Raw genomic sequence first — 19,874 nt, forward strand, 5'->3', positions numbered from 1 at the left:
GCAGGCAAGGGAGGACATCTGGCAATCTAAAAGGTGGCACATCTGGCTATCTACAAGGGGAAGGGAGCACATCTGCCTATCTCAACAGCATTTGTACATTTGACTCCCCCATGACCACATTCTGATGTGTGGTCACACCCATTTTTTCCAGAGGGAGGAGTGCAAAAACTATTTGTCCCCGGGTGGTTGTAAGTAGGTCATAGGGAAACAACTAAAAAAAAAAAGACAATTTTTTTTTTTTTATTGTAGCAGCCAGCTGGTAATTAGGTTATAGGGGAAAAAATAAAAACTAGACAGAGGCGTAGCTATGGCTGGGCAAAAGAGGACATATGTCCCCGGGCGCAGCACTGTGAGGGCGCTCAGCATAACCACTCCGCCCCCACGTGCGTAAGAGGTGGCTCGCTGGCTGCCTGACATCCCCCTGCTTCTCTCCCTCCCTGTGCAGAGGAGTGCAGAAGTATTAACAAAATCAGTAAAAGCGGGGCACAACTAGCTATCTAAAGGGGGGCCCATCTGGCTATCTAAACGGGGGCACATCTGGCTATCTAAATGGGGAAAGGGGCACATCTGCCAACCTAAACAGCCTTTGTACATTTGACTCCCTCAGCATGACCACATTCTGATGCATGGTTACAACCATTTTGTCCAGGGGGAGGGGCGGGTGCAAAAACTGTATTTGTCCCTGGGTGGGTTATTATTATTATTTATTTATATAGCGCCAACATATTCCGCAGCGCTTTACAAAGCACAATAAGACGACAAGGGGAACATAGATACAACTAACAAATGTACAGCAGAGTTCCAAGCAGCACAAATATTGTTACAAGAACAGTAAACATTAGGAGGATCACCCTGTCCTAGCGAGCTTACAATCTAATGGATTCTGGGTTGCAGCTGGTTGTACTAAGTAGTTCACTGGAAAAAAAAAAAAAAAAAAAAAAAAAAACACAAACAAATAAAAAAAAGCAAAAAACGTAGATTGTAATGTAGTGTAAAGCAGATAGTGATAGGTAGATAAAAAAAAAAAAAATAAGTAGATGCTTTACAGTGCCTGGGGAAGGGGTGTGGAGGAGGGGGATAGTATGGTTCTGTACAGCCTGGAAGGGGGGTATTAGGATGCTGGGAAGGGTATAATGATAGTCTAGCTAGGGATGGCGGGGAGGGGGGGATTTAGGGTCAAGAACACAAGAATGGAGAAGTGTAGTGAGATGGGGAGAGGCACATATAGAGAAATATTCTGAGGTCCTTGTAGGGACCTTCTGCCTGCATCCTGCATGTGTTTACCTTGTGGAAGATCAGATCATTATCCTGGACACGCTACACAAGACGGCCACCACTGTTTCCTGACATGGAGTTACGTGTGCCTCCGCCATTAACCAATCCAACTGAGGGCCTCTTCTGGCTGCTGAAGCTCTGCTGCTGGACTGATTAATAGGGAAACTTAGCTCCATGTCTGGAAAAGCCAAGGCCCTCCTGTACAGCATGTGCCACAGGGTATTTAAGCAGTACTGTTGGTGACTTTCAGTGACCGGTGGTCTGCTTTAAAGCAGAACTATATTATAAAAGTAGTCAAGTCACACTAATTCAATGTCTTAAAATTGTGCATACGGAGATTTCCTTTATTAATACAGTTCTGCTTTATGGGACGGGGCTGATGTGTTAGTTGAGCTGTACAGGGTTGTGGTGGGAGGAGCTCAACCAACACATCCCGGGGGGGGGGTACCCTCATGACTGTGATGGGTCACCCTACTCAGGTATTTTAGTACTGATAGCTGGGATTGGGGGAGTTGTCATCCTGATAGGAAGAATAAGTCATTTTGGACAATAACAGCCTGGAAGGGGGTATTAGCATGCTGGGAAGGGTATCATGATAGTCTTGCAGGGGATGGTGGGGAGGATTTAGGGTTAATGATCTTCACAAGATAAATGCATGGACATGATGCAGGTGTCTACGGTTCCTCCATCCGCTGTAAACACCTCTGAATATGCTGTCCTTGCAGAACCCCTGATCTCCTCTGACTCATTACATATATTAGACCGCACCCCCTCCAGTGTCCTCCTGTCCAGTTGGGTGGCTTCCTGCTGGCTGCTGAGGTGCCCCCACTGAACAGGAGCTTGACAGGAACACAGAAGTGTGGTGAGATGGGGAAGTAAGGTCCATATAGAGGAATATTCTGAGGTCCTTCACAGCACATGTAGGGACCTTCTGATGCCTGCATCCTGCATGTGTTTACCTTGTGGAAGATCAGATCATTATCCTGGACACGCTACACAAGACGGCCACCACTGTTTCCTGACATGGAGTTACGTGTGCCTCCGCCATTAACCAATCCAACGGAGGGCCTCTTCTGGCTGCTGAAGCTCTGCTGCTGGACTGATTAATAGGAAAACACAGCTCCATGTCTGGAAAAGCCAAGGCCCTCCTGTACAGCATGTGCCACAGGGTATTTAAGCAGTACTGTTGGTGACTTTTAGTGACCGGTGGTCTGCTTTAAAGCACAACTACACTATGGCTTGGTGCACACCAAAAACCGCTAGCAGATCCGCAAAATGCTAGCAGATTTTGAAACGCTTTTTCTTCTTTTTCTGTAGCGTTTCAGCTAGCGTTTTGCGGTTTTGTGTAGCGGTTTTGGTGTAGTAGATTTCCTGTATTGTAACAGTAAAGCTGTTACTCAACAGCTACTGTAACAAAAAACGCCTGACAAACCGCTATGAAGTGCAGTTTTTCAGAGCGGTTTGCGTTTTTCCTATACTTAACATTGAGGCAGAAACGCATCTGCAATCCAAAATCTGCTGCAGCCCGGGAGTATGCGTTTCTGCAAAACGCCTCCCGCTCTGATGTGCACCAGCCCATTGAAATACATTACCCTAGCGGATCCGCACCCGCAGGCGGATCGCAAACCGCAGCAGAAACGCTCTGGTGTGCACTAGGCCTATAAAAGTAAATCAAAATATGAAGACCAAATTAAATGCTTTAAAAGTTTAGCAGAGAAGAAGTGGAGATTTACTTTAATAGTATAGTTCTGCTTTAAGGGGCTGATGTGTTGGTTGAGCTGTACGGGGTTGTGGTGGGAGGAGCTCAACCTTCCCATCGGGGGGGATTCCTGAGGATTCAGTTTTCCATGACTTCTAGCTAATTATTAGACAGGGGATTAGACAGGCTAAACTCTCTAACTACATACAAAGTGCATTCTCTCTGTTTTCCTGCTGTCCTGTGTAAGAGTTCAGGTCCACTTTAATCCACCTCTGGTGCCCACAGCGTTGCCAGAGGTTACCCCTCGTGAGAGGAGAGGGTACAAATTATCATTGCAGGTCATCGCATGAGAGAGGGGATTTCTACACTGCTGTCCATGGTAACCATCTGAAAGAGGCGGAGCCTACACCCACTGCCTGGAGAGTGCGCCTCAACCCTGGAGATGGAAAGTTCAGTCTTCCCCAGAGAATCAGCCAGGACAGCGGAACTCAACTCTGCATCTCTGCTAGAGCCAACTCTTCATAAAGCAGCATAACATGAGACTGAGATACAGAAGAGAGTATTATCCTACTGGGCACACCTACAGAACAGCGACCCTGACTCACTCCTCTATAAAGCCATGCAGCACAATGACAACCAGGAAACACCATGTGGCCTGAAAGAAGTGCACCTCAAATCCTCATCCACATCTAACAAGAGCCCAGATCTACCACACACACCACAGCCAAGAGAAGAGCGGACTATGCTGATAAATGGAGGTGTGAAATAGAACAGTCACTGCAGCTAACCATATACCAGACCCTACAGAGAGACTATAAACTGGCCCTATACCTGGAATATCTCCAAAACCACAAAGAGAGGCAAACCCTGAGTGTCTACAGACTGAGAGCTCCCAACTTGGAAATAGAGTCTGGAAGACACAGACAGACATACAACCCCAGGGGACACTGGAGGATGAGGCCCACTTCCTGCTGCATCCAGGGAAACCCACTTCAAGAAATTGCTGGACCTTATCCAAAATTTACCACCATGGAGGGTGAGAGGAAACTCTACATTCTACTGGGAGAAGATGAAACCACAGTGACAATCGCTGTACTGTACGTCACGGCGTGCCACAGACAGAGGAGGAAACCACAGTGATAATCGCTACACAGTATGTCATGGCTTGCCACAGACTGAGAGGAGAAAACAACAGTGACAGTCGCTACACAGTGCATCACAGCATGCCACAGACTGAGAGGAGGAAACCCCAGTGATAATCGCTGTACAGTGCGTCATCGCATGCCGCAGGCTGAGAGGAGGAAACCACAGTGACAATTGCTGTACAGTGCGTCATCGCATGCCGCAGACTGAGGGTGAAACCACAGTGAAAATCGCTGCACAGTACATGCCACCGACTGAGAGGAGTATAAAAAGAACTCTTAATAGGAAAATGTCCACAGACGGCCATCCCTTTACATCTCAGTATCACCCAACCCCCCCATGTCTCCCTAGTCTTTTCTTTGCTTTGGCAATATCTGTATCTATTTTAGTCATACTAATAAAGCTAATTTGAATATAATTAAATGGAATTGAGTGTGAAGGAGTCTGTGAACCCTGCAGAGATGACCAGGTATGACCATGTATTTTTGCTTGCTCTCACTAATCCATTTCCTGCATACAGCGACACTCCCCACTCTTTAGCATTTGGAGGAAAAAGTCATTAAAATTCATGTTTCTGTGCAAATTTTTGCATGCAGATTTCCAGAGCATGCAAAATTCACATACAACAGAATTCAGAGTCAGGCTCGTCCATACCTCCAGGGAGGCTATGTGTACCTCCAGTATGTCGTTACATACAACACTATGTAAGTGATGGTATCCTTATATTCCTTGAATGTAACTTCAATAATTGAATGGGTGAATAACTCACCCGTTGCCAGTGAATGGGTTGTGAGGAATCAGGCCAGGGCAGCCAAGCTGGGGAAAACCCACGGCAACCCAGGGGGGTGGGGGGGACTTCTCGCCAGTCTCCGGGCAAAAACCGCCACAGCTTTTTTTACCAATGGAGCAAGGTTTGCTATTGATTTTGTTGTGCACATCCAGCAGATTCTATCATTTTGATCCAATCCGTTAGAAATGGATGCAGCAAACAATGTCTGATCTATTTCCATCTGAAACTGATTGAATTGCTTGATTGCACCAGACAGATATCGCTCAATCAGCAGTGGGTTAGGAGCACGGAGGTATCAGCCTTCAATATCTGGATGATCGACGTGCAGTGTTGGCAGCGGAGCTTACGCTCACCTGACTGCCAGCGTTTGTCTTCTCTCCATAGCTGCCAGCGCTCTTCCCTGTGTCGTGTGACAAACACAAGAGTCCTTGCCTGTACGTGGTCACATAAAGTGCATGCCACCAGGCCTCTAGTGTTTGTCAGGCATAGGTAGCCAGGCATGGTGCCATTCTGCAAACACTGCAGGACATCCGCCGCTGTCCGCAATGCTGAGGGATTGGGGAAACACGGGGCATCAGATTGTGCTGCCATAGTGGGAACCAGTACTTGGAGGGCTGAGGCCGTCTCAGCACAGGGCTCCACTCACCACCCCTTCTCCAAGCACTTTCTAGACGTTGGCCATTATGCTGCCAGATGCTGCTGTCAGCAGTGAGAGACTGGCCGGGAGATCGGGGAAGTACATGGTATCAGTTTACTCTGCCATACCCTGCAGTGATGCCCTCTGAATAACCTGACGGCACACATTGGCCACTGGGGTCACGTAGTAAGAGGACATCAGTAACCAGGAAGTATGGCACCCTCCGAGTACTGGTGCAGGGTACTCGCAAACTGGTAGCACGTGCTTCCTCCATCTCCCGGCCAGTGCAGCTTAGATCGAGTAGCTTGGAGACAGCTTGGCAGGGAAAAGGTCTACAAAAGGTCTACAAGATGCCCCTGATACATAGACGCAGCAGATTTAGTATATTTTTTTCCCTTGATTTTTGTCCTCTAAACGTAGGTGTGATTTATAGTCTGAAAAATACGGTACAATATTCTTAGCCTTCACCCCCAACCTGGACCCAGGCCAAAGACTGTTCATGTTAAAGTGCCCCAACCTGTGTAGACCAACATTTCACAAAATAGATCATTGTTCCTTGCAAGCAGAGAAGTTTCCTAACTGTCTAAATAAAGCAATCTTCATGCCGTGACTCAAGAAACCATCCTTAAAGAGGACCTCCAGACTAATTTGCTAAATTCTGCAGCTTTTTGTGTAAGAAAAAGTTATATTTACCTGCGATGTCTTGTCCTGTGAAGCTGTCCTGAAGACCACGCAAGACTCCACTTCTGGCACCTGGCCCCGCCTCCCCTCTCTACCCAGAGAAAAAATGCCAAGCTATGTACTGCAGTAAATAGCTTGGCATTTTTCTCCAGGGAGAGCGGGGAGGCGGGGCCAGGCGCTGGAAGTGAAAGTGATGCAGGGTCTTCGGGACAGCTTTGTGGGGCAAGACACCGCAGGTAAATATAACTTTACAGCATGGATGCAGGATTTAGTAAACTAGTCTGGAGGTCCACTTTAAGCTCCATATAACTGCCTCTGGGGAGAATCCAGCATGTGTATGGCAGCCCCTGACCTGTACACTTGGCCAACAGACCAACCTGGTGCATCAAAGCTGCAGCCAAAAGCATTGTTGTCCCACTTAGTGACATTGATGGTTAAGTCCTCCAGTGGTAAAGCCACTGTACCACTAAACTATGGTGTACCCCAGGGCTCGATACTATCACCTTTGTTGTTTACCATATACATGCTACCACTTGGAAAAATCATTACAGAACATTGTGTGACATACCACTGCTATGCTGATGACACTCAGCTATAGTAATCATTAAAACTTGGCTTGACAGATCCTGTTCTAAAAATATACGCGTGCTTAGCTGAGTTTCAGGAGAGGATAAGAAGTTGCTTAAAGGACATCCGAGGTAAAAATTAACATATGAGATCTTCAACCCTGGTTCATGCCTCCATCACATCACAGCTGCACTACTGCAATACCCTCTATTCAAACCTTCCAAGGAAAGACCTGCACTGCCTGCAGCTATGGTAGTACAGAATGCTTCTGTAAGGCTGTCAATAAGCCAACCCTGCCATTGCCACATAACACAGACCCTTTTCTCACTCCACTGTCTTCCCATAAAATGGAGAATCCGCTTCAAAATTGGCCTTCTAACATTCAAATCTCTATACAACTTAGTCCCCGGATACCTATAGGCCTGGAACCCACTACAAAACGCTATCGCTAATCGCAATCACAAGCGTTTTGTATGAGCAGTTTGTAAGCGATTTCATGAGCGTTTTAGGGAGTGATTTTAGAAAGTGTAAACAATTTGCCAGTGGTTGTGTAGCAATTAGCGAATAACGTTTTAAAGTCTGATTGGTCCTTTCATTTATTCTTAGTTTTGTTACAGTTTACATTAACTTTAAAACACTAGCAAAATCGCTCCGTGCAAGTTTTCATGAGCAATTACGACAGTGATTATATACTTTACATTGAAGCGCTAACGCTAACAAAATGCTGCATGTCCTGTGCTTGCGATTTTGGGAATCACAAACACTCCAGTGGAAGTTGGCACATCCGTTAACATTAGCTGAGCGTTTTTGGAAATCGCTAGTGGTTTTGAGCGCTCCCCTAAATGCTCTGAAAAGCGCTCTTGTGGGTTCCAGCCCTCAAGCAGTGTTCCCCAACCCTGTCCTCCAGGCCCACCAACAGTGCATGTTTTGTGGAAATGTCTCCTATGTTGCTGTCACTTACACTAGGTAGTAAAAATTTGACAGAACCAACAAGTTTTGGAGTAGCCCATCATCTTGTGGGGGTTCTCAGATTTTTTTTTTTAATTTTCAAAAGCACTTACTGAATGGCAGTTGCTATGTTCAAGTGCCAAAAAGTATGCAGCAAGCATGGAGCCTGGCCAGCATCTTTGTATAAATCATTTTTAGTTAGTGTCTTGTTATTTATATGTGTTCACATGCATTTAAAATGTTTTAGTTTTAGTGATAGTGGTCCTGTAAGGTTTTGTTGCAACTGTATCACACATCTCATAACCTCTCATAACCTCAGATCAACAGGATCTCATTACCTGGTCACCCCCAGAGTCCAACTCAAAACTTTTGGAGCCAGAGCCTTCTGTCATGTTGCCCTTACCCATTGGAATGCCTTGCCACACCCAATCAAGACATCTCCATCCCTTGAAGCATTTAAATCAAAACTAAAAAGTCACCTGTCTAGTCTGGCATTTATGATCACATAATTTTTCCTTGTTGCTGAGAAGCGGACAGAAGAGCACACACGGAAACGAGGGCAACACATTGCAAACCGCAGCTATGTACTGATCTGAGACAAGTCTATGCACTGTGGGAAAAGAGCAATTTACAAATGTTTTGTTTTTGTTGACTATCAACTTTTACTGACTGCAGTGCCCTGATAGCTCCAGTGCTAAGGCCTCGTTCACACCTATGCAGCACAGATGGCCGTGCGATCGGAACACAAAGCGTATGATTGCATGCTATCTGCGCTGCTTCCCACCGCGCTGCTGATCACCTTCGCGATTCGCCGCTGATGGCGGCTTCAAGCGGGCCGCCATCTGCGGCGATTCGCGAAGGCGAGTGGGTATACTGGTCCACACCGCCTTTCCTCCTCCAACCTTGATGTGGTGAGTTCTTTCATCTTTCACTCTAACATTTCATTGCTGCCTTGACTGGCTCATTCTTGCTCACTATACCCCATTTGGGGTCTTTCAATATTGTGCACTTTTGGGTTTAGTGGTTCACTGGCTCCATTTTTCATATATTCATTCTATGCATACTTTGCACAATTCTTAGCACCTTACTCCTTTGCCTGCACCTACTGTTGCACATATCACTTTACTCACCTCTTACTGTGCTATACGCTCTACTCATGAAATAGAGGAGAGGTGGATTTATTTTATATCATTATATTAGTAATTATTACAAGTGTGGTACCTGGAACCCTGTGTTTTTAATTGTTTTTATCTATTTGTGCAATCATGAATTATACAAAAAAGCTCCTTTGTTATCATTGACATATTGCATTGTGGTGCGGTCCTTTGAGGATTGTGCTTTACTCTGGTTACTAATTAACCACTTAAAGCTGAACTGAAAATTGTGCTAAAACAAAGTGTTCCACTTACCTGGGGCATCTGCCAGCCCCGTGCAGCATTCCGGTCCCGCGCCGGGCCTCCATCCTCCCGCCGCCAGCTACTTTAGTTACTGTCGACAAGTAAGTCGGCGCCAACTGCGCCAGCTCACCCTGAGCCACACGTATACGTGAAATACTTTGTTTTAGCACAATTTTCAATTCCGCTTTATGTACCAGCGGTCTCTGCGCTTGTAAGGACTAGAGACCGCTGGTACCAGAAACCACGAAATACCAACGGACCAACGTACATACCTACCGCAACCCGCCATCCACGCAGGGAACCTCAGGCCAGCCGTCTCTATGATGGTAGAGTCCTGTGAGCCGGTCAGGAGCCGCTTTCATTGGCTCCTGACCGTGTGTCAATGTAAGCAAATGGGAGTTGCTTACATCGATAGACAGTGTCAGGAGCCAATGAAATCAGCTCCTGACCCGCTCACAGGGCTCTGCTGTCATAGAGACGTCATGGAGAGTGAGCTGCAGCCGGGAAATAGCGAAGCAATCGGCGGGAGCGTCGAGACCAATGAGTACGTGTGGCGGCAGCGATGTGAAATCTACACCCTGGCAGCCACAACAGCATCAAAACACGGCATAGATTTCAACTAGTATTATGCTTAACCTCTTGAGCACCCTGGGATTAAACCCCCCTAGTGACCAGGCTATGTTTTGCTAAATAGGCTGCTGCAGCTTTAAGGCCTTGCTTTATGATTTCCCTACCCGTCCCTCCCTCCCCCCGCCAGCCAATCATAGTGATCGGCTGTCATAGGCTTCAGCCTATGACAACGGATTGCTCCCATCTCCCCCAGGAGGACAGTCGTGTGGCATGGCTGTCCCTCAGTACAGCACTTCCGTGGATTGCAGCGCTGTACAATGTAAATAGATGGTGGTATCGCCGTCTAACAGTCCCCTAGCGGCGATCGCCACTGGGACATTGATGGCGGAGCGACACTGTCATTCATGCAGAGATGCGGGCGCAATGGTGCGCGCAAACTCCTGCAACTCCCCGTCCCAGGACTTGACGCCAATTGGCGTTAGGCGGTCCTGGAGCTACCGCCTTGGTCACGCCCATTGGCGTTAGGTGGACCTTAGGTAGTTTGAAACTCAGCATTTCTTCTTTGCTCTAAAAGATTATTTACACCATAAAGCCTATTACCACACACACACACACACACACACACACAAAAAAAGAAAAAAAAAAAACAGTTAACACAGCACTTTCTTCTTCAGTGGGCAGCTTCTGGCCTATCTGAAGATGTGATATCTTATCTTTTGTTTATTAACTGTAGTTCACAATGGAATATGAACATAAGCAGTGTGCTGGAACTGAGCTGCCACACACAATAAAAGCAGACAGCTGAGAAACGATCACTAGATAAATGGGAATATATAAATACAATAGTTATGCAATAAAATGCAATAGCAGCTTTCAGAGCAGATAAACTGTACTTTGAGAATTTGTAATTTGTAAACAGACAACATTACTTGTCCAGAAAAGCAAATATAACTGTATGGGTAATAAAAAGTAGGAAAACACATTTTTATTGAATGTTAAGACAGAGTTTTATCCAGGGCTGTGGAGTCGGTACAAAAATCCTCCGACTCCTCAGGTTAGGATTCCAGCGACTCAGAATCCTCGACTCGGACTCTTCATATTTGCATATTACAATCTTGTTGCTTGAAAGTATGTAGCATAAAATGCCTCTCTTAACTGCCAACACTTAGGAATTTTAAAAGACAACTAAACTGAGAGGGATATGGAGGCTGCCATATTTATTCCCTTTTAAAGTGTAACTGTCTGCCATAAAATCGAAAATCAATTCTTTATTTTTATCTGGTAAACAAGTAATAAGGATGCTAATCAGGCAATCCAAAAGTTAAAATCTCTATTACTTTTCTTCTTGAAAATGATCATTCCCCAGATTACCTGACTCTTATTTGGTACGCACAAAATTTGGTACACAAAAAGGAAGTTGCAGGGCATGCTGGGTTGTCTTTTTTTTTTGCTTCTTTATTTCCCCTCAGACTTAACTAATGCACAGAAGCAAAAAAGGACAACCCAGCATGCCCTGCAACTTCTTTTTTTTTTTTATATCGCTCCCATTCACGTTAATTAAAATCGCAGAAAAAATTGCCAATATCACATACGTTTTTACGCGTATGTGGCGATTTTTACAGTGATTTTAATGAAAGTGAATAAGAGCGATTTTTAAAAAGCTAATCAATCGCAAGAGCACTCAGAAAAGCGCTTATAGTGCGTCTGAGCCCTAACAGGTGACTGAAAATCTTGTGCAGCAGTTCTTATCAATATGTGATGCAGGGAAAGTGATCAATCCGAGAAGATTGTAATCACACAGTTGAGCCTGTGTAGCGCATACCTCACCAGGGGGTTGATTCATTAAACTGTGCTATCTCATAGCTCGGCCGCGCTAGTGTTTTCCACGTGTTCGAACGAGCGTCACGTTTTGCACTCGCAAACACGAATTTTTGCACGTGGCAATTTGCGTTTGCGCGTGTAAACCATTAGTGCAAAATGCTAGCGCAGCCATGCTATGAGTTAGGCCCAGTGCACACCAAAACCGCTAGCAGATCCGCAATACGCTAGCGGTTTTCGGAGCTGATTTCAGAGCGATTCTAGGTATGTTTAGAGAGGTTTTCTAAACATACCTAGCGGTTTTGGGTGCGTTTTTGTGTAGCAGATTACACAAAGCTGTTACTGAACAGCTACTGTAACAAAAATGCCTGGCAAACCGCTCTGAAGTAGCGTTTTTCAGAGCGGTTTGCGTTTTTCCTATACTTTACAATGAGGACGAAACGCTTCCGAAATCCGCAAACGCGCAGCAGGAGACGCGTTTGCGGCTTGGCAAAAACCGCAAATCGCCGGTGTGCACCATCCCATTGCAATACATTAGACAAGCGTTTTTATAGGCGGATGCGGCCGGCGGATCGCTCCAAAAACCGCTCGGTGTGCACTGGGCCTTAGCACGGTTTGTGAATCAACACCCTTGTATCTGGTATACATAACTTTTCACTCTACATGTCTCAGTTTAAGTCTGAAGTGAAATCTAAAATTAAAAACAGACACCTATGGAGAGGAAAGGCTCGGGGTCCTATAGCGCCTTTCCGTTCTCCTCACAGTGTTCTCGATCCCCCTGCAGGCTTCTCGGTTTGAATCTCCCACTGCGGGGACTTTGGTAGTCTTCGGAAGCACTCGGGCTGAAGACAGTCGGTTCTGCACTGCACACGAGAGGGGGCATGAGAGGGGGCTCAGTAAGTAGCAGCCAGGCTTCAGGAGCGTGATTGCTTGCGAATCCATGCGGAAGAGAGCAGCAGTCTACAATCACCGATCAGTCATAGGCTGCTAATAGGGGACCCTGCATGAGAACATGGGGACCGAGAGGAGACCGGCAGTGCTCTATAGGACCCTGAACCTTCCCTCTCTTCGGGTGAGTATCTGCTTTTCTTCCACAAGTAAATAAAATCACGTATAGGTGGTCAAATTCGCACTCACCAGATTCACTGACTCTTACTACAGGAGCCAGCATCAGCAGCGAAGGGTTTCTGCCCCCCTCCCGGCTCACTGGCTTCTCCTCACTGTCCTATTACAGAGGTATCCTCCAGTTGTCATACAGACCCCCACTACAGAGGCTTAACCTGCTTGGGAAGACCTACAAGTCCCACCAGAGGGGAATACACAGATGTTCCTCAAAGATAAAAGTACACACTTTCCATAGCGTAATACAGTTTAATAAGAATAATTAAAAACATCCATTGCACTCACATAAGCGGTAGTGTGTTACAGCATAGAGTTTGGTCGGGCTCTCCCCCATGCGCCACTCCAGACTGACGCTCAGACAAACAGCCGGTCCCTCCGCGCTAAACTCCTATCACGGGTCGTGCTCTCTCGCTCTTCCTCGACACACAAGTCCCCGCCCTGCGCATTCATTTCTCATCAGGGGCATGGGGACGTGTGCGCAGTGTGCCATTAAATACAAGCCAACCGGGATTTCCTAAGCTTCCGCTTCCTGCTTGCGTTCCACTCTCTATCATACATGGGAAATCTCTCTCTTACCCCATCTTGTGGTCTGTTTACTAACTGCCAGAGATAATATTTAATCCAGCCAATGTAATACTGGAATATGCTCTCTGCCTCCATCTTGTGGAAATTGTGCTAATTTATTTTAATCCACTCGTGATTATTTTATGTACATTATTTCCCATAGCAGCCCAGGGGGAAAGCCACACCAGTACAAATTGATAGTCAAATTCTAAAAATAAGATAAAAAGGTAAAAAGCTTTCTTCATAAGTTAATTGTCCTCATAAAAAACTACAAAAGTTCCATTACCAAAATGTATGTAGGTCCTCAAAGAGCCATTCAATCGTCACTAATGACACAGTTGATATCTATTTCAATACTAAGCCCCTTAGAGGCCAAACTTTCCATTTTAAACATCCATTCCATTTCTTTCTGTGCCATTTGTCTCACTTTATTTACTCCTCTCCAAGAGTATCTCATTGTTTTCTAACACACAGAATCTCAGATCTTTTGGATTCCGTCCGCGCTTTTCCCTACAATGAGAAGATAAGCTATGTCCTTCATACCCCCTTATGATGTTCCCCACATGTTCTGAGAGTCTTTTCTTAAATTCTCTTCCTGTCCTGCCTATGTATTGCAAGCCGCACGTACACCAAACCATGTAGATGACATGCGGAGTGCAGCACGTGGGAAATCCCCTCAATTTAAAATTCTGACCGCTACTGAAAGACCTAACCTCTCTACAGCGATCTGGGATAGCTTCATTACATCCCTTGCACCTCCTGCAGGGGTAGAAACCTTCCAGTTGCCATGGGTTGGGAGGAATATTAGAGGGTGGGTCTACACAACTTGGTGTCATAATCTGTTTCAGATGAGGCGCTTTACAATAAATGAAATTGGGGCGCTGAGGTAAGTGTGGGCCTAGTACACTATCCTCCTGTAAAACTGGCCAATATTTATGCATAATCCGTTGCACCCCCTTATGCTGAATATTGAATTGTGTAAGGAAAGCAAATTGTTTATTTGAATTGAGGGGGCCGCCTCCCTTCTCATTCCCCAAAAACCATTTCTGTCCATATCTTTCACTTCCTCAATAGTTTATTTGATCTGATTTCTATCATAACCCTTTTCCACAAAACGTTCCCCCACCATGTTGGCCTGTATTTCATAGTCTTCCACTGTGACACAATTTCTCCTAAGTCGCATCATCTGACTCTTTGGCACCGCCCCAATCCAACTTGGGTGGTGACAACTTGTCACTGGTATGAATCTGTTCCTATCCGTAGATTTAAAGAACGTCTTAGTTTGTATTTCATTGTTTACTTTGTATATTTCCAGATCCAAGAAATGTATACAATTCACATCACTCTCAGCACTCAACTAAATATTCAAACTATTGTTGTATAAAAATTCGATGAATTTGCTGAAGCCGTCCCCATCACCCCTCCAAAAGATCAACAAGTCATCTATGTATCTACGCCATAGGACAACTCCAGCACTTTCATCCCGTTCCAGTATCTGCTCCTTCCACCTTGACAAAAAATTTGCAAGACTGGGGGCAAACTCCACCCCCATAGCATATCCTTTGATCCGGACATAATACTTCCCCTGATACCAGAAATAGTTCCTTTTCATCGTAAATTCTAGTAATTTCATAATAAAATTAATTTGTCTAGTGTGTAAGGTCCCATTCAAATTAAAATATCTAACTGCATCCTATCCTTCCTTGTGTGGTATACTTGAATACAATGCCGCCACATCTGCAGTGGCCATTTAAAAATCCTTATCTCAATGAAAATTATTTAATAACTCAAGAGTATGTTTTGTGTCTTTTAACAAGTAAGGCAAGTTACCCAGAAGCATCTGGAGGAAATATTCCAGGTATTTACCTACCCGGTGCGTAAGAGACCCTATTCCGCTAATATTAGGTCTACCTGGTGGGCTTCTTTATTTTTGTGGATTTTCGGTGTTTGATAAATAATGGGTATTCGGGGAGGGGGCAGATGGCACCAAGCACCTAAATTCTCTATCAGTAATGATCCCCTGCTCGAGGCCTTCCTGTAAGGAATGAGTGCTTCTGATGCTTTTTAAAGAGACACTGAAGCGAAAAAAAAATATGATATTATGATTTGTATGTGTAGCACAGCTAAGAAATAAAACATTAAGATCAGATACATCAGTGTAATTGTATCCAGTACAGGAAGAGTTAAGAAACTCCAGTTGTTATCTCTATGCAAAAAAGCCATTAATCTCTACGACTTTCAAAGTCGTGGAGAGGGCTGTCTTCTGACTTTTATAATCTCAACTGTAAGTGAACAGTTTTCTTTTCATCTGCCAGAGGAGAGGTCATTAGTTCACAGACTGCTCTGAAATAATCATTTTGAATGCTGAGTGTTGTGTAATCTGCACATATTAGAGAATGATGCAATGTTAGAAAACACACTATATACCTGAAAATAAAAATATGAGAATATTTTCTTTTCTGCTAATCTTCTAGTAATTATTCATAGTACACAACTAATTCATTATATCATTTTTTTTTTCGCTTCAGTGTCTCTTTAAGTATACCTTCGTGGGGTCTCCCTTTAATCATACCACCCACATTCAACTAGGAGGCCATACAGACCTAATATACCTTATTCCCCTTCACGTCCGGCCATATACAACAGATATGACCCTCTGGTCAATTTGCCACAGTCCCCTTTTTTTAGTCCATCTGAGGGTTGGAGAATTGGGGGGGGGGGGGCGAGAAAAGAGTATACGCAATGGGAGGAGGAAGATCTTCTGTCCCCAATAGGTACAAGAAAGAGAGGAGTAGAAGAGGAAGACGAGGATGAAGAAGGGTACAAAAGAAGAAGAACGTGATCAGGGAAGGTATTTTTAATATTAGTGGGATCCCTTTGGCGCAAGAGGAAATAGCAGTGCTACATAAGGGGTTAAAATTTGCACCGCCACGACCACTTACATCTCAGACCTATATAGATCTACACAAATACACTAGGAACTTAACATGAAGAGGTATTTTCTTAGTTAAGAGGGCCCTACTACAAAGGCCAATCCAAATAGTGAGTATATGCATACCAATTTTAGATATCGGTCACTCTTTAATCCACAGGTTAATAATGGAACTAATACTGTGGAAACATTTAGAGCATTAGTACAGAATGAAGCCATCGCTGTGATAGGCTGACGAGGGAGGGAGAGCGGGGGGGGGGGGGGGGGGTGAGCAATTTTATTAAAAAAATAAAGATAAAAATAAACACTGGGGGAGCTATCAGACCCCACCAACAGAGCTCTATGAGAAAAAGGGGTGGGGGGAATCACTTGTGTGCTGAGTTGTGCGGCCCAGCAGCAAGGACTTAAAGCAGCAGTGGCCCATTTAGTCAAAAATGGCCTGGTCACTAGAAGCGGTTTAACACCACGGTCCTTAAAGGATACCCGAAGTGACATGTGACATAATGAGATAGACATGAGTATGTACAGTGCCGAGCACACAAATATGCTGTGTTCCATTTTTTTCTTTCTCTGCCTGAAAGAGTTAGATATCAGGTATATAAGTGGCTGACTCAGTCCTGACTCAGTCAGGAAGTAACTACAGTGTGACCCTCACTGATAAGAAATTCCCCCTTTTATATCTTTCTTGCTCTCATAAGCCATTTTCTGCTGGGAAAAGGTTTCATAGTTGGAATTTCTTATCAGTGAGGGTCATACTGTAGTCACTTCCTGTCTAAGTCAGGACTGAGTCAGCCACGTACATACCTGATATTTAACTCATTCAGGCAGAGAAAGAAAAAAAAAGGAACACAACAGTTATTTGTGTGCTAAGCACTGTACAGACACGTCTATCTCATCATGTCACATGTCACTTTGGGTATCCTTTAAGTGGTTATGAGAAGGGATATTAAAGAGGAACTTTAACAAAAAATTGAATTTCATTCCAATCAGTAGCTGATACCCCCTTTCCCACGAGAAATCTTTACCTTTTCTCAAAAAGATCGTCAGGGGGGTCTGTATGGCTGATATTGTGGTGAAAGCCCTCCCACAATACGATATGACCATGGTACGGAGAGTCTGCTGTCACCACTAGTGATACATTTTACAATGTAAATCAGGGAGAGGAAAGATTTTACGATCAAACACAGATAAAATAATCTATAAATGAATATTGTAAAAAATAATGCAAACAAGTGGTTCGACCCAGCACTCTCAATGGAGACAAGCGTGCTATAGCTGATCAGAACTTGTTGCTCATCAAGTTCAAAAATAGCAAAAAAAGAGATATCAGCAGCACCGCTACAGTGAAAAAGTTAGCTCTTTATTAGTGCAGTAAAATCATGTGGCAAAAATAGAGCTGGAGGCAACTACAGCCCGCTGTTTCGAAGCGACATGCTTCTTCTTCAAGTTGCAAGCTCATAATGACAAACATTGTTTGTCATTATGAGCTTGCAACTTGAAGAAGAAGCATGTCGCTGCAACTTGAAGAAGAAGCATGTCGCTTCGAAACAGCGGGCTGTAGTTGCCTCCAGCTCTATTTTTGCCACATGATTTTACTGCACTAATAAAGAGCTAACTTTTTCACTGTAGCGGTGCTGCTGATATCTCTTTTTTTTGCTATTGTAAAAAATAAGTAATTTTATTCATTATGTTATTCACTACACTTCAAGTTGCCCTGCACCTCACACTGACCTCACTGCCGCCGCACCTAACGTTAACCTCACAGCTGCTGCACCTAACGTTAACCTCACAGCTGCTGCACCTAACACTAAACTCTCTGCCGCTGCACCTAATGCTAACCTCACTGCCGCTGCACAAAACACTAACCTCACTGCCGCTGCACCTAATGCTAACCTCACTGCCGCTGCACCTCACAGTAACCTCTCTGCCGCTGCACCTAACACTAACAACACTGCTGCTGCACCTAACGCTAACCTCACTGCCGCTGCACCTGACGCTAACCTCGCTGCCGCTGCACCTGACGCTAACCTCGCTGCCGCTGCACCTGACGCTAATCTCGCTGCCGCTGCACCCGACACTAACCTCACTGCCGCTGCACCTAACGCTAACCTCACTGCCGCTGCACCTGACGCTAACCTCGCTGCCGCTGCACCTGACGCTAACCTCGCAGCCGCTGCACCCAACACTAACCTCTCTGCCACTGCACCTATCGCTAACCTCTCTGTTGCCACACCTGACGTTAACCTCTCTGTCGCCGCACCTAACGCTAACCTCTCTGTCGCCGCACCTAACGCTAACCTCTCTGCCTCTGCAACTATCGCTAACCTCACTGCCACAGCACCTAACGCTAACCTTTCTGTCACCGCACCTAACGCTAACCTCTCTGTCGCCGCACCTAACGCTAAACTCTCTGTCGTCGCACCTAACGCTAACCTCTCTGTCGCTGCACCTAACGTTAACCTCTCTGCCATCGCACCTATCGATAACCATTACCACAGAGCGGACCCAGAGAACACAGAGGGACCTTAAATGCTATGGGGGGATGGAGGAAGACTCGGGTAAGTTCAGATTTGCGCAGAAGATATATATACACATTTGGGCTTGGACTGTCGTAAAAGGGCCTCTAGGTTTTGGCAAAAAGGTCCCAGTCCTCCCCTGAGTGGAGCTATATACATTACCTCTCTGCGCCGACACAGGTCCTCCTCAGTGTGGCCAGGGCATGCAGCCAATCACCTTGAGGCAGAACCATGCGGTTATGTAGATCTGTCCTTGCGTCGGGTAGGCGGCGAAAATGACGCTTCCGTCGCATCGTGCCGTATCCCATCAATATGAAAGTCCCCATAGACTTTCATAGACCAGCTGTGGGGTGCAGTAAAAATACCGCAGTGCCCCAGTGTGAAAGAACCCCGAGACTGACCATGTTTATACTCACAAAGAAAATGCTTGCAATCCATATTTAGGCTCCTTTTCCACTTGCAAGCGCAATCACAGATGCGTTTGCTCTTGCAAGAGCTTCTTTTTTCACTTGACGTGATTGCGACGTGAACCGTCGGGAGCAAAACGCGATCACAACAATAATTGCGCAGCACTACGATCGTGATTAGCAAAAAAAAAATCGAAAAACATGCAAATGGGAAAAGAGCACCGCGATTTACATGTAAACCACGGTGCACTAGCGATCTGCAAAGCACCGGCTTGTTCAAGCAGATCGCGGCTCGCTGAAAAGGGCACTTATAATCAGTTTTGTGTCAGTTATTACAAACGGTCACCACTGCCAGTTTCCGCTAAAGGTGCCCATTAATGGTACAATTTTTTCACCAAATGCAATCTTTCGAAGCGATTTTAATGATCGAATTGTATAGAAAATGTGTTATTTATGAAGGCAATCGATAAGAAACAATTCTTTGGTTGATTGCTAAATAGGATAAAATCGATCCAAAAGGTGGATTTTATGATCGAATTTGAAGAAAAAAATGTTTAGTAAATGTGAACAATCGATAATTGCCTTCCGATTAGTTATGATCATTCAAATCCCATTGAAAGATTGTATTTAGTGAAAATTGTACCGATAATGGGCAGCTTAAAGGTGCCCATACATGGTACAATTTTTCATTTTTTTTTCCGATTAGATCATTTAGTTCGATTATTTCGTTAGATTGAATATAAACATTTTTCCAGCATCTCCAATCAGATTTTTCTCGAAGAAACGGGATAATCGTTCAAATTTCTTA

At 45.0% G+C, this 19,874-nt stretch overlaps 1 protein-coding gene across 2 annotated transcripts in view; it reads right to left on the minus strand.

Annotated features, from left to right (window-relative positions):
• PARP8 (poly(ADP-ribose) polymerase family member 8) overlaps nucleotides 1-19,874 on the minus strand; it is a 438,516-nt gene that overhangs the window by 244,606 nt on the left and 174,036 nt on the right. The window lies entirely within an intron of this gene.

The sequence above is a fragment of the Hyperolius riggenbachi genome, chromosome 1, assembly GCF_040937935.1.
Source record: "Hyperolius riggenbachi isolate aHypRig1 chromosome 1, aHypRig1.pri, whole genome shotgun sequence".
NCBI classification, from domain to species: Eukaryota; Metazoa; Chordata; class Amphibia; order Anura; family Hyperoliidae; genus Hyperolius; species Hyperolius riggenbachi.